The 25138-nt window shown below is 43.4% G+C and overlaps 1 protein-coding gene across 2 annotated transcripts in view; it reads left to right on the top strand.

Moving 5' to 3' along the window:
- Positions 1-13942: 13942 nt before the first annotated feature.
- Positions 13943-25138, top strand: part of NACC2 (NACC family member 2) — a 79293-nt gene continuing 68097 nt past the window's right edge. For both annotated transcript variants that reach the window (XM_090021619.1, XM_090021615.1), the window contains exons 1-2: positions 13943-14047; positions 14231-14294. The gene's annotated coding sequence lies outside the window, so the exon portion shown is untranslated. The remainder of the gene's footprint in view (positions 14048-14230; positions 14295-25138) is intronic.

Below are 25138 nucleotides of genomic sequence, written 5' to 3'. Positions count from 1 at the left end.
ATTTGCCCTGATCCTGTGATCTACTGCTACTGAGCACCCTCCCCACGAAGTCAGGGAGAATAACAGGTGCTTAGTGTGCTGGGGAGGCCTTCTTTACATCAGTCCCTGACATGTTGCAGGTACTTACAAACCAGGGGGGAACGACTAAACAAATCTTTCTCTTATGTGATCCTGCACATATTGTTTAGATTAGGTCATCCTCAGCAAAACTGATTAAGCTGGACAAAAGCTTGCTGTTTGTTGAATTTTCTCCATTATGTTGCATTCTGGTGTTAGCATTGCTCCAAGGACAGGTCTTCCTCTGGGATGAGAGAAAGGAAACGCAGAAGTGAAAGAGTTACCTGAATGATTTAAGTGACATGTGAAGAGGGAATATGGAGGGAGGACATGGCTGTTGGCTATTCACTTTTCCTTTTCTAAGGGCACTATCAGGTTTGTTCAGGATAAAGAAGGAGGTACCTTTTGCAGTCAGGTCACTGAGGCATATATCACAACCTATCTCAGCTCTTCAGATATTGTTCAAAGATCCTTGTACCAGCTCTAGATGAAAACACATCCCACCTCCCCACTCCAGGAGAAAAGGTTAAGGAAAAAGCAGGATTCTTAGTCTTTTAATACTCATGCCTCTATGGGAATTGCTCAGTCCCATCTCCTTCACACTGCCAATTTTAGCCAAATTGACCCATTTCCAGTGGCCAAGATCATTTTTTCATGATAACCTTCTGTAGCAAGAGGTCCCTGGCCTGTTTCCTGGTCAGCAGTGAAGAGGAAGGGGCAGCCTGGCCAGAACATCAATAGACCAGCACCAAAGAGGAAATGCCGGAGTGCCGCACCAAAGGGTGCCAGGGGGTGCTTCATACCTAGGCTTGGCAGAATTAGATTTTATTTTTTTTAAATAATTTCAATGGATAATATCAATGTTTACTTTTTAGCATTTTTTATTTTTATCAGTTTAAATTGTCAGGATTGCATGAAATGATGGGGGGGGGCAGACAATTGATTTATGAGAGTATGCTATTATCATAGCGTAGTTTAACCACCCACTGCGACAAACGTAACTACTGTAGGGCTGCCACCAGCTGAGCAGCAGAGCTGCCATCAGTTCCAGCTCTGCTCCTTCATCTGCTTTGCCACCTCCTCTTCTTTTGTTCCCAGTCCCCTGGGGTTTCTGGGAGTTGCAGCCCAAGCTACAGCCGATGCAGTTCTGTTGGCACGTGCTCCATCACCTAGCATTTTTCTTCTGTCCCCTTTGTATAAATGTTGATCATTAACAATGGAAATGTTTTTCGTTGGTCGGTGGGTGTGAGTTGAAATCGACGTTCATCAGTGTTTACAGATAAAAATCGAATCCTGCCATGCCTAGTCAGACCTGAGCTAGTGTTGGCCCAGGGCACAGACAGAGCTGTACTGCTCAAGGCATCTTCTTTGAAAAGAGACATAATGCTGACCACAAGGAAAGCCTTGACACTTTTTTGCAAAACGGGAGTGCTACCCTTCTGTAAACGTTACGACAAATTCAGACCTGGCATAAATGGAAGGAATTCAAATGGAGTTGCATCTGCTTACACCAGGGCTGAGTCCGAATAAGGCTCATAGCAGTAGGAATATTTCTTTATCTGTTCTACAGATGGGTAAACTGAAGAACAGGTTAGAGACTTACTAAAGGTCAAACAGGGAATTGGTGGGATGGAGATGAAAAGAAAGTAGATATCCTGACACCCCATCATGATTCTGTACACTACACAATCAGTCTCGCTGCAATTCTGACAGCGCCCCCTTCATTTACTATGAGAGCTAGTCTTGCTTGTTTTAGCTCTTCGGTGAGCTGTTTTTTTTTCCTGCAGTTACCCTGGAACTGAAACAATCAAACGGTGAATCGTTATTCTGAGAGAGCGGTTTGCTGCATCAGGCAGTTGACGGAAGTTTGAACAAAAATGTTCTTTTAATGCAAGTCAGTAAAATAAAAGGAAACATGGGGACTGATTCTTTCAGTTTTTCATTTACATGATACAGTGGGGGAAATGAAAGCTCAGTCATTTGAGTCATGACATTGGAGGCATTTCATGAACAGCACTTAGGCATTAGGTATTGGCATTAAGCATTGCTTTCACCGGACTGAAATATCAAGGTAAACGGCAACTGAAGCACAAATGCAGTGAAAGAAATTCAGGTATAGTTGTTCACACACAGATGCACTTAAAGATGCACACGTGCATTCAGTCTCTCTCTCCCTCCCTCTCTTTCTTACACCTCGCCCCCCCAATTTCTTAAAATCAGGACAGCTTTCTAAATCCGAGACCTGCGTTAGAACTTATTGAAAGAATTGATGCCTGCAGTTGAAGAGGCTCCAGCTATGGAGAGGATCTTATTTGAATGGCTAGTTTCAAAAGAGTACAATGAGAGCACTGTGTAGAAGTACTGGATGTGGAATCTGAAATGGGAAAAGGGATATATATTGTTCTAAAACTTTGTGGGTAGCTTAGAGCTTTCTAGCTAATTGCCTCTCTAAAGCTGACCTGAGCTTTTTGAAATACGGCCCCTTAACTGTGCTTCTCTGCATTTAAGTCTTAGGTGATAAAGGGCTGAAAAGAATCAAGAGGAAGAGACTGAACTCTACCCATAAAGTGCTTTCTTTGGGGGCCTTGCAAAACACCGCAGAGCTATTGCTGAGAGCAGGAAAGAATTTGGAAAAGTGATGGCTTGTGAAGGGTTCTCAGTGTATCTGGAGAACCAGAAAAACCCAGAGACAAAGAAACAAAGGTTTGACAGGTGGCTTGATCTATGCGCAGGTATTTACATAGATAAAACAGATCTGATGGCGAGGATTTTTCAGACTTGCAGAGAAATCTGTAACAAGGTCCAATGACTGAAGTTGAAGTTAGACAAACTTAGCCTTGAAATAAGACATCCTTTGCTAGCGGGGAAGGTAATTAAGCTTTGGGTCAACTTACCACGGGTTACAGTGTACTCCCTATCACCTGGAGTCCGTACAACAGGATAAAATATCTTTAAAAAAATCCATCTTTTAATGCAGATTTGGAGAAAATTCTATAATAGAAGGTCAGATTAGATGATTATTAAGGTTCCTACTAGCTTGACAGTCCATGAAATGCTGTGATTTATCAAATCTAGTTGCAGCAATGTGAATTACTGTAAGCAAACGGAAAATACTTCCCTAGGGTTGTTGTTTTAATGCTGTTTCAAATCTGTATCGAATTATGTCATAAATAACTTTTTTTCAGCTGCCAACATGACATGACATTCTTTTTGTGAGCTCAGTGGAGCCAGCCAAATTAACTCCACACCCCATCTCGCGGGAGAAAGAGCATAGAAAGAAATGATACCTTGCACTTCGATAGCAGTTCTCATCCAAGAATCCCAAAGCAATTTGCAAATATTAATTAGCTAGATTTACACACAAAGTTATATCAGTTTAGTGAAAAAAAGTGCAAGCCCCTGTGTGGAGACTCTTATTTCAGTTTATTTTTAAACCTACTCATAATGGTCTTAACCTAAACTAAAACAAGCTCAGTTTAAACCAAAATAAGTGCAACCAAGGAATCTTGTGCACCTCTTTAACTCAATGGCAACTTAAATTAAACCAGTGAAACTTCATCTAGACATGCCTGTGCTTCTCACACCATTGTAGGGACTTGACTTATTAATATTTAATGAGCTATTACTTATAAATGTTAGTGAGTATTAATTACTAGGCCAAATTCTGCCACTTTTCATATTGAGTAGTGTCTTACTCCGCAAGTAAATTCATTGCAATAAATGGCAGGTTGTTTTTTTCTGGAGGAAAGCATTCCTTGGTGAAGAGGAATGACAGAAGGTAGCTTCATTTTCAAATTAAGGCAAATTAGCTGGGCCAGAAGAGGGCTGGTTTAGCCCCAAACTTTCAGCTTGGACAGATGATGGGACAGCGACAGAAGGAAAAAGTAACTAACAAAAACATTGATCCACGACAACACATGCAACCTTGTATGAGAAGAATTTCCCTGGTATTCTGAGATATGCTGGCAGAGGAAATACTTCAGGCATTTGTCCCAACATTTCCAATGGTTTTCACTTTTGAGTTCCTCCTCAAGAATGATTTGTACTAGAGAAGGTACAGCATATAGTCCGTTTAATGTCCCACCATGGCTGATTGCTTCTGACAATAGCAATTACTAATGTTACAAGTCCGTTGAAAGGCCAGTTATCTCCAGAGGTCGTGGTCTGGTTCAAAGAACTAGACACTATCATAATGCCAACTCTGAATCTTGGACCTCCCAGGAGAATTCTCCAAGGCGGACACACAAACATTTCTGGACTAGAATTAGACCCTTGTGACCCAAGCAAGATTTACTGCAGCAGGGTTAAAGCTTTCCCAGTGAAATGCATGCCAGGAAGACTCTCTAATGGGAGGAGGAGGAGATTCTAGAGTGAGAAGTGAAATGAAAATACCACAAAAGGGTTGGGCAGGGGAGAGGCCAAGAACTGCTGATATGGCTGCTCAGATCTGACCATGATGCTAACTGTGACTTAGTTTGGCCTCATGAGATCATACAGGGGCACCTTGGAACAGGCATTTGGATCTCTGTGTTGGAAAAGCATGCTAGCAGCCCAGGGCATTATTGTCAGGATTAAAAGATGTGGTCTTTGCTCAGGATTTGAAATCCATGGATGCCGCTCGTCCCTCCTGAACAGATTCCTTGAGCCTTCCATATAAATAGGCAGCAGAGTCTCCAGTCCTTCCTCTGCTCGCAGGTATTGTTGGCACTTTGAAGGCCACTGACCACCACCCATATGTTTGCTCACACAGCTCACTTTGGGTCACATTACTTTCTCATGCCTTGCTCTGACCTGGAGAGAACCACTGTTAGGAGGGCAAGACTACTCATGGTCTGCGACAGACGTCGCATAAACCAGTTCGAGCCATATCAGTTAAACCTGGTTGAATGTAGTATCAGACTTATCTCAGACCAGTTTCAGCCATTTTCAAGCACCTAACATCTGTTCCGTTACAGGTTTAAATCAATGTCTGATCATTTAAACCAGTTTATATGTAAAGTCCGTCCCTAGCCTATGTGATTCACTGGCACACCAGCTTCTGCAGAAATGGCCTGTAAGGGTGCCAGTTACTCCTCTGCCAAGTGCTAGCCTGTGGACAAATGTTTCCCAGACCTCAGCGGAGCCAACAGCACTGAGCCCATTAGGGTTTTTAACACTGTCTTTCAAGCAGTCATCAGATGGGAAGCAGCTTTTCCTGGTGAAAAATACAGGCTGAATCTGAACCTGCAGTCCTGCAAATAGGACGCTGACTGCAACAACTCCCTCATATCATAAGGGAACTTGTTTTTTAAGGAAGATCTAGTCTTGCAAGTAAAAAAGAGACACCCAGCCAAGCTGCTGATCCAGGCTGAGGTCACTAAAACCTTTGCTCTGATATGACAGAAGGGAAAAAGCAAACATTTTTGCTGTATGTCAAGAAGGGGGCGAACACAAGGGTTTCTGGAAAATAGTGGGTTGAGTCATTTGCTGCGCCTCACGATGATGCGCCGATCCTAATGAACTTTATATGCCCATAACGTAGATGACATGTCCTCTCCACTTCCATACGAATACCAATTATGCTGCAGCATTAGTTAAATGTACCGTCAAGATCAAGGTTTCTCTTAGCGGCCAGTCTTGTTCTCCTTGCCAGACTGCATTCCAGGCCACAGCTCAGTACAAACACGGGTGTGTGGAGCCAATATATCAACTACCTCCAGCAAGGAGTTAAGAGACTCCTAAGTAAAGAATTTGTCTTAATTTGGCAACTTATCTGTTTCGAAAATTCCTCAAGGACTCGCTTATGAAGAATTAAATTATTTTAACAAGAGAGCTCCCCAACCCACTATTTCCTACAGCGTTCTCTTCCTCAGCTACTTTTGTAGCCTGGAGCCATCCTGCTCCGGTCACACTACATTTCCCACAATTGCACAGTTGGTAGAGAACAGAACAGTACTGATATGCTGTGTGACTGGGTAACAGATGGAAGATACTGCTGTGACCGCTTATCCTGTGATATAAGGACTGAGCAGAACTTACAGGTTTCTTTTACAAACCAGCGTGCACGAAACTATACTTTAATGTACTTCCTTTGGTCCGAGGGATCCCAGCGGGACACTTGCCTGGAGAACATCATTTTCTTACCATGGGATGCCTGGGTGTTGGAAATTTGGTACCTATGTTTTTGGGGGCCCTAATGTAAAAATGTGCTCTCCATTCAACCTGCCTGTTCTTTTAAAATGCTTCTAGTGACAGTGCTCCAGCATTTCCCCCCCACTTGAAAGTCTTTCCACTGTCTCTTCAACCTTGCCTCTGGCTTGTAGCATTTGATGTGCAGGGTGATGGTCCTGCTCAGACCAACCAAGCTACACTAGGTTGGTGGTAGCCCTTAAATAGATGTCCTTGAGTGCTGGAGAGAGACCCATCCTTTATTCTTGTGCTTTAAATAACGAAGGGCAATCACTATTTTTGGTATGGAAACACAAGTGAACTAAAGCTCCAGATCTGATCCATGCGCCCAGAATTGCACCCAGGCATAAACTTCAGAACTGGCCCCCACATACTGTATGATGCACTGAAACAAATCCCAGCTCTAAATAATGTGAGGCTTGGGAGCATTCAGATTCACACCTTGCCCTTCGGGCTGAGTCTGTCTCTCTTTCTGAATTCATAGCGTACTTCATATTGCTTAGAAATGTCCCTTGTGCGTACTCAACACTCCAAGCTAATCCCTGGTGAAACTGTATTATAATCAACGGAGTTACACCAGGGATGAACCTGGCCTGAGAAGCCAATAGAATTAAAAATACCTGTTTGCTGTGAGCAGCAACAGTACTGAGAATTTAATCTACTCCTATTTTTTATGTGCTTTCTCTTTGCTTTTTTACAGGCTACATCATCTTTCCAGACTGCTGTCAAACATAGTACGTCTTTTATCAGACACCTTCAAATTCCTTTTAAAAATAAAACTGGAAAGCAAGACATAAAACATGTCTTAACCATGTTAACGTCTTTGGGAGTGGTGATAAGTTTGGGACTGGTGAGGAAGGAAAAAAGACTTTTCCTAGTGTTTTACACTGAGTTGCTGACATTTTGCTCAGAAGCTGGACCCACCAAGAGTTAACAGTGGATTTCATAACACTGGAGAACTATTTCATTTGCTTCACTAAACTACTGTTCAGATGATAAAAGTTAGCTTTTCCATTGCAAGAATGTAAATGTTGGGTACTTTATCAAATGATTCCTTCAGCCCTCAAGCTGTTCTTCAATTTGAAATGCTAGATTAAAAAAAAAAGCAAGCAAGAAAGAGAAAGAAAGAAAATATTTTTCTTTAGCCCAGGAACACTTTGCAGACATTACTGCAAATGTTGCCTATTTTGTTTCCTCTAGTCTCTGAACCAATCTTTTGCATTAAATTCAGCACAGTAGTAAATAAACATGTTTTTTTTTCCCAGCCCTGGAGCCATTCTGGAACATCAAATGGTACTTAGGAAATGTTTCTTTCTCCATGGTAAGGCATTTTAAAACTGCACATGATGGAGAGAAAGTGAGGATGGTCTTTTGGTTGAAGCACTGGGATAGGGGCTGGAGTAAGGAAAGATGGTTTTCTTCCCCAGACAACTCACCTCCCTAGGTCCTTGAGTGAATCATGCAGGGCAAAATTTTCAAATGTGTGGCCCTCTCCACTGGAATGTATTTTCAAAATTGCTCAGGCCCACTGAAGTTCCTAAATAAGAATTAAATTGTCAGGCATGCTCAACACCTCACAGCTCCCTTTGGGATACTGGGAGACAGGTGCGGGAAGCTGTTCAGCAGAAGGTGTTGCTGAGGTCTTTCGAAAACCCGGTCACTTATTTTGGGGAACACAGTCACTTACATGTGGTGATTTTGGTGCCCCGGTAGGAGTTTCAGCTGTTCTGAAAATCTGGCTGCCAGGACCCAAGCATCAGGGTTGTCTTAAGTCAACATCAGCTGCGAGTAATTCAGCGCCTCTAAAAGCCGGATCTTTCTTAACTCTATGGCAAAACCTTCTCACCGCCTCTGCAGCCCAGTGGCCCCCACCCCCCCAGGCAACAGACGACCTCTACTTCTGCTTCTACTACGGGCACCCAGGCTATATTCAAGAATCTGATGCATGGGGCCCACACCTTTAGGGCCTGGAGTACAAATCAGGGATTTTTAAGTGACCCTCTCGACACACAGGACTTAGGGAACCATTGAAATCTAGGCTTCCCTGCAGCCTCCCCAGCTCACCCTGCCCTCTCTGGGCAGAAAAGTGAGTGTGGAAGCCTCAAAAATTCATCTCCTTGAACTTTTCCTTGCACCAGGCTCTGCTTTTCTGCCTAGGTAGAAAGCAGAGGCATTAGACATCAGTGACTTTCTTTCCTCAGCTGTAAAATGGGGATATCATCACTTCCACAGGGTGCTGTGCAGTTACATGAATTCACATTTGTAAATCACAGTAAGGCCTTGAATGGGAAGTGTTAGGGAAGGGAAAAAATACCACCAGTTAGAGGCAGTGCACAGCAGGCACATTCCAATGGCCCTATCTCAGAATAAGATTCTGGGACACACTTCCCTTGCACCGTGGATTTTTGACTATTTTATCTTGCGTGTCAAAGAAAGTATGTTTGACCGGACTTGACACTGATTTTTAAAATGCCAAGTGTTAATGAAATTCCTTAGCCCTGAGCAGTTCTACAGCATCTAATCTTAATTTAAAAAAAATAGTTTTCTCCAGATTTTACAGCAGCTTCAAACCTGCAAAAGGCTTGAGAGAGAAAGAGAAACCGCCAGGTGTAAAGCTTTACCATGATTTCATATGCAAAAGGCGGGACTGGAGAGACACTGGGAGGAGCAGGGGCTTCTGCTTTGAAGGGGACTCATTAATTTCTTTGGAACTCTTAAACCTTAGGGCCAAAACTTGCTCCCTTTACTCTCACAGCTGGGCTTATTGACTTTACTTCGTTTCAGTTTGAGTAAACTAGGGAAGCAAACCTAGACTTTTTTTAAAATCTGGAGTGAAATCCTGGCTCTATTGAAGTCAATGGCAAAATGCCCATCGACTTAAATAGGGCTGGGATTTCAGACATCATTCTTAACTTGGGTCTCTCTCACAACTCTTTGGTGAGAAATTGCATCCATCGGAGTTGCTACACAGATTGACATATTTATTGTTTGCATGTTTAAAAGCAGTCTGGTGCCATAGAGAATTTTGCTTATGTTCATAATACTTAAAAGATTCTTCCAGCTGAGAAAAATGTTACAGAAAGCTGAAGAAAAGTTACAACTGACTTGTAAGATTAGCAGGGCAGGTCTACTTGCGCAATTAAAGTGCAGCAATTATTGCTCTCGAGGATTGTGTCTGAATGTGCACCCAGGATCGCAGCATGTTGAGCCAGGTCAGAGCAGCTCCAGCCAGCAGGGTGTCAGGGGAGTCAGCCTGTCAGCCTGGGGCTGCTCTGACCCAGCTCGATGTAGTCCAGAGGGGCTGGCTAGGGCACAAGGGTGCTTCAGCACCAAGCTAGCCAGCAAGCAGCCCACACATTGAAGCACCCTCGTGCCCCAGCCAGACAGGTCAGTGCCTACACGTGCATTGCTGTGCACTAAAGAATTCTGCAGTAGGATAGTACTTGTAGGCTCTGAGAGGTTTACTGCAGAGCTAATTAGTCAGCTCTGCAGTAAATGTGTAGACACGCCCGCAGAATCCTATCTCAGGTGGCTTGTTTCATTGGACTCAATTCTATATTGATTTCTGTCATGTGCAAACCAATGAATTAAAACTAACTGTCTTCTCATTGTCCACCTATATGTCTACACAGATTGAGTACGGCATGGAGGCATCCTCCCTGAGCCTCACAAAACCATGGTTTAAAACTTTATAGGCAGTATGTCCCTGTAAGGCTGGGTCAATGGGAAAGTTTTAATGGTAGTGGAAGCCCATGATTCAAAATGGGTCTTTTCCCTGTATTAAACTTGTTTCCACTGAACAGCACTTTTTGCATTTACAGAGAGCGTGTTTTAAATCACATATACCTCTGTCTTTTCACTCTATCAACTTTAAGGTTTTAAATCTTTGAAATGGCTTTGGAGTTATTTCACAGCATGATTTAGTGTTACTTACCATCATCTAGCAGAGAGCAGATTTTGCAAACTTTTACTCACATGAGTAAGCCCTACTGACGCAAGTCAAATGAACTGATCATATGCCTGTGTCTGCAAAGCTTGTGCAGAAAAGTTGTTCCCTCTCAAGTGTATGCAGCTAAATATATTGAATTTTTTTTGCAAAATTGGGGCTTAAGTTAGCACGTTTGCAGGACTGGCTCTCGTGAACAGGGAATAAAAACAAGTAGTAGGTGGTAATCTCAATTTAAAGATAAAAATAAGATTGATAAGGTGCTGAAAATTACATCAGCAGCAGTGGCCCAGGGGTATAACTAAATAAGGTAGCCTTGGGAATGGTAGCCAGGTGCTAATTCTGATTTCATAATTCTTAGTCAAAGATCTAAAACCGAAACAGGTCCAGGTATGGATTACGGCTCCTTTTCGTAACACCATCTTGGAGCTAAATCCTGCTGAACTTACTCACTGGAGTGACGGAATATATTTCAATAGCATTGGGAAAGTGAATTCATTTGGCCCTCTCTTGTTACAATTTCTGATTTATATTGCAGTAGTGCCCAGAGTGCCTGACACAGTGTTAGGTCCTGCACAAATACAGAACAGGAAGACTACAGCCCCATAGTGCTTACAGTCAAAAGTGTAAGGCAGCAGGTGACAGACTATTATAGACAACCCAACAGATAGGGGCAAGGACACAAAGAAACAACCCATTGCTTTGATTACACTCGTAGGAATCTCTATCATTCAGATTTTTTTGTTTAAAGTCTGATAATAAAACTAGGAGTTACACAGAGAATGATGTCTTAACTAGTATAAAAAGGAGATGGTGTGGGAGGGGAGTTGGTAAAGTTTGTAATTTTATCTTATTTTTCAAACCATAATTGAGTTCTGAAAACCAGCTCCATCTGACCAACATAATTAAGTAAAGGAAATAAGTTTTTAAAATATAAAAATGTTCACATTCCTTTGGTGAGTCTTTTAGTTCTTCCTAGAAATGAATAGTTTGAATGAAACAACTTCTTTTTGAGAGAAAGGGATGGGCAACCGAGAATCCGAAAATCCTGTGATGTAGCTATCAGCATAATTTTACACTTGTTTCAGATGAAAAGTTCCTGGAGTATTTTAAATTGAAAATAAGAAAAGAAAACAGAAAAGATTTAGGCCTTGATCCTGTACATACTTAGACAGATATTGAATCATATGTCAATGGAGGTAATGGAGCTCCTCCAGTCCTTAAAGTTAAGCATGTGCTCAAGAGTTTGGAGAACTGGGATCCTAACCAGGGGATTATTATTATTATTATCTGTATTCCATAGTACCTAGGTGCATAGTCATGGACTTGGACCTAAAAGGTGACCAAAATTAAGCACACAAGCCTCAGAGCTCCAGAGATGTATTAGCAGTGAAACTTTGACAGATGCTCTTAAGTTTCACAGCATCAGCCATGAAATCCACAGAATTTAGTCAGTTTTGGGCCTATATATCTGCATAATCTGTGAATGCTGTCCCCCACCAGACCCCTGCCTGCCACAGATCTAGGTCCCAAATGTCAAATTCTGGATGAACTTCCGCTTCAGTGAACCCTCTGGGGCCCCAGGATCCAGCCCTGAAATTAGGGACTATCCTGAAAACCCCTGGAGGGTCGGTCACTTGCCCAGCCCCTCGGGGTCAGGGCAACGGCCTACAAACAGAACAAAAAGCATCTGCATGTCAGCATGAAAAATCCTGAGCAAACCTCCAAGCGGGGGCTCCCAGCATTGTTTTGGGTGCTTACAATAAAACCAAACCCTGCATCCTCATCCGGCAAACAGCCTCACTTAAGAGGGACACCAGCGATGCGCAGAGGCAGGATTGGTCTGGAGTCAGGGCAAGGGGGACACCTCTAGACCTAGGACAAAAGTTCAATAAACCGATTTAATCTAAAGTGAAGTCTGATACTACGTCCATCCAGATTTATCTTAAACTGGTTTTGGTCATTTTGAAAGCAGCTTATGTGCACCGAATTTCTGTTGTGTTACAGATTTGGACCAGTTCCCAACCACTTATATGGGTTTGTGTCATTTCTGTCCCCAGCCATAGAGCCTAACTCCTTCAAGGGTATGTGTGGTAGCTGCATGGGTCTAAGGACATCAGCAGACAAGGTTCTTTGGATAGATCTGATATCTTTTATTAGACCAACTCAAAATTTGAGTTGACCAAAGATATCTTTTATATCTAATAAAAGATCTCAGATTTGGGTAAATCTGATACCTTTTATTAAACCAAAATTCGAGTCGGTCTAATAAAAGAGATCAGATTGACCCAAAGAACCGTGTTTGCCTAACTCCTTCAAAAAGAAATGCAAAAATCTAGAACTCTTGGTTCAGAAATGATACCTTTTGTTAGACTGACTGAGAAATTGCAAAAAAAAACACGCAATTTTTTTTGCAATTTCTCAGTCTGTCTAACAAAAAGTATCATTACTGAACCAAGAGTTCTAGATTTTTGCATTTCTTTTTGTCTCAGACCAACATGGCTACCAAAGACAATAACTCCTTCAAGAAACTTTTTTTTTTTTTAATTTTTGGTATTCCAAGCCAAATTAGCCAAATCCATTCCAAATCTGAGTCAGTTCACAACCATAAGTGGCTTTACTACCGGCAAACATCCTTTACTTCCATCTGGGACTTCAGATGTTTCCAAATCCTTTGGCTGGCATCCTACGTGCAGGCTCAAGCCCAGAGGCTTGGGGTTCAGACACTCCTGAGGTTTGCTTGCCCTTAGCCATAAGGCCCCAGAAGCAAGCTAGGGAGGAGTCTCCCATTTCCATAAACTGGGCTTAAGGCTGCTTACACTTCGCCAGGTACTGAACCATGCCAAAAGAGCACTTCTCCCCCGGTTCACTTTGGGAAAACTGTAGGGTGGCCATCATAGAGGACGCTCCAGTTGTCATCTGTCCTTTACTGATACAAAACTGGACGCCTTTATGCCCTCTATTTTTCTCTGGACGTAAAGGTGTCGGGATTCATATCGACAGAGGACAGAGTAGCAAAAAACCAGACTGTCCTCTATGATGGCCACCCTAGAAGACTGCCTTCATGGGCACAGACACACGGCATTCCCCCTGCCAGGTTAAGAACAGGAAACGATACTTGATCTGAGAGCCGAAAGGCCGAGAAACGCACAAGCTTTCCGAGGGGACAGCGCCATGAACGAGGCGTGCCCCCGGAGGCTGGGGGGCACGGTGACCGCCCGCAGGTGCTGGTGGCAGCGGGGAGCTCCCGCAGGCGGCCATGGCGGTGTTGGTGGCAGGGTGGGCAGCTCCCGCAGGCGGTGGTGGCAGTGTCGGCGGTGGGGTGGGCTGAGCGGGGAGCGTCTGCAGACGGCTGCGGCAGTGGCAGGGCGAGCCGAGCAGGGATCTCCCGCAGGCGGCTGTGGCAGTCTCGGCGGGGGGCTGAGCAGGGAGCTCCCACAAGCAGCTGCGGCGGTGTCGCTGCTGGGCTGGGCTGGGCTGGGCAAGGCGCTCCCACAGGCGGCGGTGGCGGCGGTTCCCTCAGCAGGTGCACTGCCACACTCGGCGCGCACGTGCAGCCGCGTGTGCCCGACGTGTCGCTGACGGTCGCTGCTTTCCTCACAGGTAAATGGAGGGCAGGGGCAGGATGGAGGCTGCCGCCCCCACACGTGGCCAGGCCGGACCCCTGTCAGGCGCGCGGCCCGCCGGGAGGTTCGCGCGGACGCGGTTGGCGTCGGGGGGCGGGGCCGGGGGCGGGGCCAGCCGGGGGCGGGGCGCTGCGGGCGAGGTCAGGGAAAGTCCATGCGAGGAGCCGCTGGAATCACTTCCTGCCGGCGCCGCTGGGTCGGGAGCCGCCGCTAGGCCCCGCCGGTGCCTCCATGGGGCAGCGGCCCCCAGGTAGCCGGCCCGGCCCCCTCCCCTCCCCCGGGCAGCCAGCAGCCGCTGCCCCCCGTGCCCCCTTCCCCTCAGCCCTACATGATTTTTATTTTTTTTACTCATTATTATTATTATTATTATTATTATTATTATTACTATTACTACTAGTATTTTTAATCTCTCTTCCCTCCCTCCCCTCTACAGAGCTGCTGGTCCGCACCTCCTGCCCCTGCATCGCCGGGTGCTGCACGGAGACTTCTCCCAACAGGTATCTCTGCTCTTGGGGGCTGGGGGGGGCTTTCCCTGCCTGCCTTCTCCCCCCCAAACCGGCCGCCCTCGTCCCTGCTAACTTCTTGCCCTGGTTTGGTCCCCTGCCCCGTGTGGCATCTCCAGCAGTGGGCGTTTTATTTATTCCTCTTTTTGGGGGTGGAGGGGGGGTCTTCATATTGTCCCTGTGTGCCAGGTTGCAGTGAATGTCTGAACTTTTCTTCTGGGGAGGGGGATGCGTGTGAGGGTATCGCTTAAAGATGAGCTCTTTTCTCCCCCCCCTTTGCATTTTTAGCATTGCAGCGCTAGATAAAGAAGTCTTTTGTGTGACAAGGGAGAAAGCGTCTGCGAGCAGAAACTGGCGGGGTTTATATATTTATTTCTTGCAGTGGGAGAAGGGGTGCACTTGGGTAAGGACCGGACCTTGCTTCCCTTGCCTGTCCTGAAGGGACACGGCATAATAGTATGATGTGAGCCTTTTGTCTTGGCCAACTTGCTTTTGCCTAGCAAATTGGGCTGGCTGGGGAACGGGTTGTTATTCTGTAATGTATTCTAGAAATACCTTTATGAAGAGGCTGCAGTGCTTCAGTTTGATTATCGTTTCTAAGTGTGTATAGACTCGTGCAGTCTCTTTCTCAACACTTGGAGAATTATGTTGCCTGGAGGGAAGGCTTTCTTTCTAAAATAAAAACAGTTTTAAAAAATGAGCACCCAGATTCAGGGTTGAGGAATAATAGTGCAAGATCTCTGAATCTGGGTGCTCATTTCATGTTTAGGAATAATGCAAGATCCTGAAATGAGCACCCAGATTCAGAGACCTCATATTATTATTCCTCAACTCTGAATCTGCGTGCTCATTTCAGGATCTTGCATTATTATCCCTAAACATGAAATGAGCATCCAGATTCAGAGATGAGGAATAATAATGCAAGATGTTTTTTTGCAAAGGATTCTGTTGTTCATATAGCTGCAGTTGGTGGGGGGGTTTTGGGTGCTTTTTTTTGATGGGGAGAAGGTGGGTGTTTTATATGCAGGGCAGGCATGTGTTTTGCTAGCATCTTTCTGGTATATCAGCATGTCAGCAAGATGCAGGATGTTATTCTGCATGTTGATGTATAGGTGTGGAGAAAATCTTGCTACTTTGCTGGGCTTGTATTGGAGAAGTGCCTTTCCAAGTGCTGGCGTGTTACTGTTCATGCTGCAGTATGCAGCATGCTGTAGTTAAAGTACATTTGCTGTGTTCAAGGACTTCCACAAATGTCTTCACTGCTGTAGGAAAAGAAAATGACAGCAGTACATTGTGTACTTCGCTGTGTGAGGCTGGCCCATATGTATTAACAGCAGAGTACAGAATCACTTAAAACGAAGTCTCCATTACATGCTGGCTCATTAATTTGAATATTCACTTGTGTGTTTCCTCCTTTCAAAAGTCATTTGTGAGATTGTGGGTAGCTTGATGCACTTCATGCTTGCCAAGTGTTTGTCTCAAGTCCTGAGTAATTGATGATCTGGCATGCTGTTTTACCTTTTCAAACTAAAATATTAAAGAGTAGTAGAAGATGAAATCAGTAAACAAAACTGAATTATTGCTATCCTCAATGGCACATTGGCTTCTTGAAGTTAATATTCCTGCACTGGAAGAATGGTGTTTATTATAATGCGGGTCTAAGATCCTGTATCTGATGTGATCTTGGAAGTGAATCCAGGCAGACTTAATACTAAAATGTTTGGGGTCTGACCCTGTGGGTTACTGGGCACCCTCCCTGCTGAATGGACTTGAATAAGCATTAAAAGCACGCATCCCCATAGAGAACCAAGCTTTAAAATGAAAGTAAAAACCCAACTCAACCCTCTGATAGTGTGCCCCTCAATAAGCTTTGGGGTTCAATTGACAGAGGCTAATTTTTTTGCTTCTTGGTTGAACTTGCATTGCTAGGCCTCGGACAGTCAGTACATGTTATTCAGTGTAAACAGCAGAGGTGCTGATAACTTGGCCTCAAGTAAGCAGCAGATACAAAAGTCTTAGGAATCTTGCCCTTATGCTTCGAAGAATAAATGTCGTTTCAAGGCCTGCTGATGACCTCACAGGACTGTAAAAACAAATGCTGAGGATTGATCTTATAGTCAAGATTTCACACTGGGCTGTGCGAGAGTGGGCTGATGGTATCTGAATGCCAATAGGAAGAATGAATTAAGGGAAGTTGAAATCTTCCTTGGAAAGTTATTTTTAGAAGTTGCATTTTGTTTCATAGAATGTGACTGTTTTTCTGCAGTACTAATGTTAACAGGTGGGTGCAGAATAGTATGAGAAGGGACCCTTTTCGATGAAAAATATAGCTTACATTTCAAAAATTTACATTTAAAAAATCTGGCTTAAATTTTCACCCTAAGCATTTAAAGTGGGTACTTGCAAACAACCGAGCACTTCCTAGGAAGCTTCATTGGCATAATATTATGTTTGTTTTGCAAATGCTCTAAGGAAACACTACACCTAAAACCAAAGAAAGGGCTTTCTTTGGAATACCAAGAGGCCCTGCAGCAATTTCTATTGCATATATGATTTTGGGAAACCGTGTTTACTTATTTCTTAATTTTTTAAAAATGAACATTCAGGGGATGCAGCTGCTTGATGGTAGCTCTAATACTGGACCTGGAATTGTCATGCAGTGGGATATATAGTTCCTGTAGTGTAAGACCAAGCTATAGATGAGTGAAGGTTGAAAATTTCTGTTAATGGTGAAGTTAGCTTTAATAATTTTGTTCTTGAGGCTTAAAGTTAAAGTTGTTCAAGTCTGATCGTTCACAGAACTCATCTGTGATGTGTTGACTATTACTAGGAGACATGCAAGTTAAAAACAGATTCTTGTGTTGACAACATATGTGTAAAAACGTACGTCTGGAAGTTGATGGGGGAGCAGTTCACACTTCACTGTTTTTACGGCAGTTACAGTGCCCTCTTGCAAAATGAAAGTGGCTTCATGCCACAAAATAAGAAGAAATCTAATCCTCTTGGATTTTTCTAGCCCTGGAACTCTTCTTGGCCTCTGACAGAGTTCATTTTGTATGAATTGGTGCCATTTCAGGTTGGGAACTTGCTCTGGATTCTCTGTCGAGCCTGAAGAGGCAAGAGCATGGTTGTATTGCTTTAAGGGGTAATTCTGTATCGCCTGCAGTCACGAATGTTTGAATAGCTTGAGACATGAGAACTCTCCTTCCCTTGTAATCTTTGCTTGTTCCTAGATCTGGGCTCAAACGAAAGTCTCTGAAAAGTTCAGACAAGTTCTCAGGACCAGGTTTTAATTAGGATCAAAAATCCAAGTGTCACGAGAGCATGCTGCCCCCAATACCTACCTACAAAAGAAAGTACCGGAAATATCAGGAGATTTGGTATCTGCAGTCCTGAAGAGATATGGGTTAGCTTCAGAGAAGCCTCCAAACTTACGTGTGCTCATCCAAAAAAGATGGCAAACCATAGCTGCATGGAACGGAAATATTTATTTTAGACCGTCTTATTATAAAGTAAAATTTCCCTGCCGAGGTTTCTGATGGGTTTGTGTGCTGCTGTGTATGACTGCAGATATGTACTTTTATTTGAAAGCTGGCTTTCTTGACACAATAGTCCTTAAATTGGTGCATGGCTCATGAGATGGGCAGGCGTGTTGTAAAGCATTGTATTGGAGCTATTGGATTGTGGATGAATATAGCAAAACAACCTTGCAAAATGATGATGTGCCTCTGCAGCTGGTTCTCTCCTTGCAATGCTTGTGTTTAAAAATGCCAAGGCCTGACAAACTGAGGTTAGAATGGGGTTTCAACTGTAACTTTGAATTTGCCCAGTTTTTATGAACTTAAGCTGGGGTGACCTGTTTAGCAATAGCTTTCTGTGGGTAAAAGGGCTGAGTTATGTAGCGAGACACAAAGGAGTAATTCCTTCTGGGAGCTGTAGTGATGATAAAAGGTACAGGGGCAAAATTAACTTAAAAGGCCAGTTAGTTTAGCTTTCCATGTTCTTATACTTCTCCCAGAGTTGGGTCAAATTAAACTAAAATGTTACTCTGTGCATGTGTGCGCACGTTGCCTTCACCCAAGGACTCATCTTTCTTCATGGTTTCATATGATCATTTAAGCTATCTCTAACATCTGATGGCCAGAGAGAGTACTGTGCATTGCTGTAACTGCTGCAGTCTGATGCCAGCTGAACAACTCTTGTGAATCACCCCCTTATATTCATTCAGAGCCCGCTTCTTCCACTGTTTCAGGGGGTTCTGTAACATTTTAGCAATACAGTTAACCTGTCTCTTTCAAATGAGGTTTGATGGAAATGCCTATTTTTTTTTCCTCCTGATCAAGCACATGCAGAGATTCAGAAATAGTTTAACCATGCTAAAGAGGGTGAGGCTTTTTGGTTTTTCTCTGTACCTGACTTTATTTGCAAAGTGACAGGAATTTTGACAGCCTTTGTGTCTTTTTTAGCAAATAGTGTCATGCCAGGTTTGCCTGTGGATGAGATCATTTGCAAAATATGTTTCCCAGCTTGCTTCAGGCATAATTCATTGTGTCAACTGCAATTGCTCATTTGCTAGGAACTGTGATTCATTAGCAAGTTTTTTTTTTTAAGTTCATCCGTGGTTTTTTTTTAAGTTTAAAAATGCATTTTTAAGCAAACATTTGAAGGCAGAGCACAGGCTTTGGAAATATGAAATCTGGCTTGTTGAGTCTATGCATGCTGGTGTTCAGGGGAAAACTTGTTAAAAGACATGATCTTTTTAAGGAGGGATAAGTAATCCCACAGAGGCTTCAGCTGTGCTGTGGTTTTGTCACATGATTACTCCTAAATGGGGATGGAGATGATAAAAATAAGTAAATAAAATCTTTCTGCTGGGCAAGATTGTGCCATGTAGATCAGTGGAAGGTGAGGCTCAGCGAGCTTGGTATGGGGGGAGATCTCAACAGCCTGTGCAGCGCCATGCCCTTCCCCTGCCATTCCACCCTGGCTAGAGGGCTTGTTACAGAATACAGTCTATAACAAAATTGGGAGAGAAGATGCAGCCTGAAACTGCTGTCTTCTGTGTAACCCAGCTGCATGGGGAGTCAAGGTATTGGCTGTGGGGCTCCAGAGAAGCTGTACTGCTTTCAGGGTCTTGGGACCGGTTACTGTTTTGGAGGCACAGCACCTCTTTGCTGATGGCCCTGGCTTCTGGTATGTCTCCCAAGTTCTGTCGGAGAATTGGGGGTGGGGAAGATTACCCCAGTGCTTCCTTGCATGGATTTTGCCACAGTAGTGTGGAATTTGAGCCTTGGTTAGACTGGAATCAACTTGGGGGGTGTATTTTCAGTACAGTTAACAAAACACATGTTCCTCAGAACAGTGGAGGAAGAAGTATTGCAACAGTAATAGTGCTGGGAAGGCACTTTGTGGTTCCCACGTTCAAAATACTGTGCAAAAAAAAAAATTTTTTTTCTTAAGCAGTCTGAAAATTTGACTTTTTGAAAATCTGCAAGCAGAGTACACTTGTGTGTTCCCTTTCTTGACCAGACATAAGTTCAGGGGCATGATTTTTTTTCCAGGTGGGTTGGGAGGAATGGGGGAAAGCTCCCTGGCACTGATCTAGAAGTTACTAGCAACCCTACAATAACACAAGTGTGTGTGGGCTTAATACATCGATACAGTTATCAGGAGAGAGGCTGATTTAAAATGTCCAAGAGAGAGTTGTTAAATCTTCATTTTAATATAAATAATGCGACAACTTTTTTTTTTCCTGTGTTATGATTGAGTCCTTCAAAGCTGTTTCCTTATGTATGTATTTCAGATAACGCTCTCCCCCAGTCTTGAGAGATGTTTAAAACCATAGGCCAGGCATTGGAAGTGGGTAGAAGGGAGGAGAATGTGGTACAGGGGGCTTCTGCTAACTTCTGGTTTGGTGGCACAGTTCCCAAATACTGCCAGTTTGCTTTGGAAGCGAGTGCCAGGAGTTAAGGGCAACAGTGTAGTGGGAGGGAGGTGACTCCATCAAAGTGACCATATATAGTCATTGGGATGAGATTAAACATTTCACCTCTTAGTGACATCCCAGCAACAATAAAGCCAATATTGGGACATATTAATCATGTGTAAAAGCAGCAAAAACTTCACCTTGCTTTGCAGCAACTAATTTGTAGCAATCGGGCCTCTTTGAGGGTTCTATTGATTTAGGGAGAGCAGCCAGATGTTTTTCATCCTTGAGAGTCTGGAGAGCTCATTTCAGCAGCCAGCAGAAGAATATCATGTGCAAAGAATTGCAAGTTGACGGAGCCAGTGTTTAGTCAAACTAGGAGGTTTGAAGGCAGAGCACAAGTGGAAAGGAACTTGTCCCTATACCTGCATGAATATCACAGTGCTCATGTAGCAGCCTCCATTTATATGTATTGTGTGTGTGGGTACATGTTTCACTTGCCAATTCTCCCTGCCACAGGACAAACACTTATACTCTAATTATGCGCAGCGTTAGGAAAACAGGAGTTAGGCCTGAAAATAATATAATCCTTGCAAAGCTGTTGCTATGATAGAGCAGTGCCAAAGTTGAGGCGGAGACAGCATTGCCATAGTGAGTGCCTGGCCCTGTGAGGTGCTGATCGTCAATCAAATCACAGCACAGCAGATGTATATCCATACAGGTGCATGAATAAATCATTGGAACCACAGAAGAATCCATTTAAGAGTTGTGGGTGTATGTTGGTTTGAAGTTGAGTTTGAGTATTTGGATGGCAGGCCTCCAAGGGGAAAGGTCAATGCAAAGTCATATGCCAGGTTGCTCTTTTGGGCAGCAAGGATAGGCCTTTTGGTGACAGTCAGGGTTCAGTGCCTCGGTGGAATAAGATCTTCCTGAATTAGGGTAATTCTTCAGGAAATACTGGCTTGCTTGGAAACTTTTCTGAGTTTTGCACTGACTACATTAGGCTTCACAGGAATAACTAAGTTGCTGAATGTGCTCATGCATTCTTTTTTTTTTTTTTTTTTGGTTTTGTTGTAGTTGAGCTGACTTTCGATTGCAAACATGAATCTTTACAGCTGATTAAACAATTGCAACTTGGCCTGCAGTTCGTCACGCTGGGTCTCGTCCCACTTGTCTTTGGAGTTTAGGATTGGATATCCAAATAAAAATGTTTCTTTCTCAAAAGCATTGATGCAGCTTTGGCTGCCCTGAGAAGCATTGGCATAGTAGGGGCAGTTGGTTATATCCCTGAATCCTCTCAACTTGCTTGTACAGTGGAGAAAAAGCCTATGGGTGTGTATGGGATGTTTCTTTAGATGCCTACTATGATTTTGCTTGCACATATGTCTACAGCTACATACATGAAGTGTGTGCATTGTACGTTATATTAAAACTCAGGTTTCAGTTGCTCCAAAATTAATAAATAAACTTTCCTTGCAGCAATTATTCCTAATTCCTCCCCCCTCCCCCAGCCACATACACATTCCAGTAAGGTCAATCAGCAGTGACAGACCCTATATACTGAAGAGCATAGGTTAATGGGCAAGGTTAGTAGTAAAACTCTTGTCCTTAACTGCTTCTCTTACTGGAAATAAAACAGCCCTTGCAATTGTTAAACTTCACCTTTCTTTCTTCACCTTACATGTATGCTTTACAATGCTCCAAGTATCATCTCATATTGAAGGATTCTGTTGACATGCACCTGTGGAAAGCACCAGGTTAAAATTGCAACTTCAAATGCTGAATTCTTGACTCTCGAATGAATACAGTCTCTACTTTAATGCAACACTAGCATAGTTTTTTGGCACTTCATTCATTTCTCATTGTGGTATTAAGCTCCTTCTGAAACTTCTTGTATGTTGATATTTTGGTTGTCAGCATTTTTTTTGTTTCTGAAGTAGTATAAAACTATTAGTGTGAAAGAAGATTAAAAAGATATGTTACAATAAAAATGTTAATAAAATTGGCACCATACAACTTGTGGACCCATTTAGTATGAATCTGTGTTGGTCTTGTGGCCATTAGCTCTGATTCCTATTCTATACTGACCCCTGCTGAGAGAATAGTGCTATAATTAGATTTTTAAAATTTTTTTTAAAGCAAGGTTTTTGGAGAGAGAAGTTGTTAGAGGTTCTCCTTTGGCTTTTTTGTATTGGTCTCCATAGAAGCTAAGTAAAGAGAAACGGTTTGGTAGAGAGCTAGGTTATTCCAAATTTGGATGGGGGTTCATCTCAACTCTTCATCATCCTAGTGCTTTTTATCCAGTCCTTTTCAGGACAGGCTTGACTCAACTCTTGCCCTCATCTTCCCTAATCTGTTCAATGAGAAGCAAAATTTACTCCTTAGGTATTTTTTCTTTAGAAAAAAACAAAAATTGTCACATTTAGGAATAAAAGGGAAAGGAAAAACATTGAAAATATTTATACAATACTAATAATACAACCCATAGCTTGTGCCTATAGGTTACATTTCGTTGATTAATAGACTTGTATCCTGGAGGCTCAGCTCATTCACTCTACTCTTGATCTCAGCGCAGTTGCAAACGCCAAGTGCTTCTGGTGGCCAGGGGCTTGCTGTCTTATAGCGTATAAGTGTATAGCGGGTTGAAAGGATTACATTGTACGGTAGCTAGAACGGAGAACTGGGAGTCCAAATCCTGGGGCTCTGGTCCTTCCCGTGTTAATGATTCTCTGCGTGACCTTGGGCAAGACATTTAACACAGCTCTCTTCTTCAGGTTCCTCAAGTGTAATGTGAGATTAGTAACAGGGTGTTGTGAAAACTGTAAAGAGCTTAAGATCCATGGGGAAGGGTAGAGGAGGATGACAAAAGATTTCTATTTTTTCTTTTCTTCTTCTTTTTTATATATAGTAATGTCCTCACTTGTTCCCCTATCTCACCAACACAGTGGGGAATTTCAGTGTTTCTAGAGATTTTATTACAGAGCCCTGGTAAGTGATTGTTAGGGTTTCTGCAGTGTACACAGTATTTGGAAGAGGGTCAGTTTTTTTCCTAATCTCAAGAGCAAGCTGGGGAGTAGGATTGACTAATTTTACAGGCTGTGTAATGAATCAAGGCACAGAACTTCCTGACTTATCAGACAGGTCCTAGGAATCTTGCCATGTCCTCTTCAGTATAGGAGGCTGTGTTTGTTCCTTTTAATATCATCAAGCCCCTAGATCATCCAGAACAGGCTCTGCCGTTCAGCCCCAAATTTAGGCTTACTGAATTCCTAGATGTCCTTCCATACAGTTCTGTTTTTCATAGTTTGAAGTCTTAAATCTTCTACACCTCTGATAGGCTGCTGGAGAGGTTAGTAGGGACAGATTCAATGCTAAACAACAGAGCTGTCGTTCTCAGCACTTGGACAGAGTATTGAATTGATAATGGGATGGGTGTGCTGCTTAATGAGGCAATAATGCAGTTCATGAGTGGATAAACTATGAAGTCAAAGGATGATGAGGGAGCTGGATAACTGCCGAGTTAAATGGAACAGGAGCCCTGTTGGCATTTGTGCTGGAAGCAAGAGGAAAAACATCCCAAGCAGAAATCTGAAAATTGTGGAGCAGGACTGCTGGCTTCCAGCTTCCACCTGCTTCAGGTATAGCAGCATGATTTCCCCCTTGGCTTGACTGTATAATCTTCCAGATCAGGACTGTTGTCATCTTGGCCAATGCCAGATGACATCTGCAAGCCTTTGGAGGAGAACTTCAGTGCCCGTCCAGGGCAAAGATTATCTCTTGTTTTTAAAGCACTGAGTATGGTTATGGTGTTAGCACTTAATCACTAAAGGCATCTCATGTGCAAGGCATGGGGTGCTGGGGAGTTCACTGCCTGGTCACTTTGCTAGAGTGCAAAACTACCTCTTCAGCTAGGACACAAACAGAACTCTTCCTCCCCACTCCCCAAGTGGGTGGAGAATTAATTCCTGATGATGTTATTCTCAGTTGTTGAATAGAAGATGTAGAGAATTACCTACCAATCAGTTTATCTCAAATTCCTTCATACCCAGAATTTTTGCGCAAGATTGAGAAGCTGCTTATTCTATATCCATCTTTGAAACCTTAATAGAACATGGCCTGGTCTACTTCATAGTATTTTAGTAACAAAAGCCATGCGTGTTAGCACATCCTTGCATATGTACACACTAGTTTCAAGTCTTGCTGGTAAGACACTGAGTTAAGGAACATTAAATCACCTCCCTGGATGGTGTAAGCACCCACATGGAAGCTGTTGCCTGTGTGGGTACAGACCAAGCTCCAGTAATAATCTCACCTTGCTTCTGTTTTCATGCCAGAGATTGCCCTAGTCACAGCTGTGAGCTCTGCTACATAAGGGTCACCATGACTGAAACTCATCTATCTGCTTTTTTTAAAACATACAATATCTTTTGGAAATTCTTCTCTTCCTACTCTCCACCTTTGAGTGTGCATGCACCTGGCACGGTGCAAAATTGTACCTATGACTCCAGCTGAACCGTATGCTGTTGCTTGGTCTAGGGAAGAAATTCTCTAAGAGCAATGAACAGTGCTAGTTGAGCAGTGGCATTTCCACAGGAATAAAGATGCTTATTCAGACAGTGTGCAGGAGATGCCACAGCTGGGGACAGCAAGTGTAAGTAGCAAAGCCTGGCCACCTAGAAATGCCTGCAGCAGTCCTATGAGGGAACAACCCCAAGTTTTCCTGCAGGCTCACACCTGCTACCACTATGCACAGGTGGGTACAGTAGTGGACAGGGACCCCACTTCCATCTGCAGGGAGACAGTGGACATCTCTCAACACCATGAGGAAGGAACCTCAGCAAAGCCAAGCTCACAGAGAAGGAGGAGTCCACGGGGCACTCCCTCGCAGGCTCTACCAGGAATGCTTCAAGAT

This window comes from Crocodylus siamensis, chromosome 11, assembly GCF_052110815.1.
Source record: "Crocodylus siamensis isolate JL-2025a chromosome 11, ASM5211081v1, whole genome shotgun sequence".
Lineage (NCBI taxonomy): Eukaryota > Metazoa > Chordata > Crocodylia > Crocodylidae > Crocodylus > Crocodylus siamensis.
The sequence above is the reverse complement of the archived record's forward strand: the minus strand, read 5'-3'. Positions and strand labels throughout refer to the sequence as shown.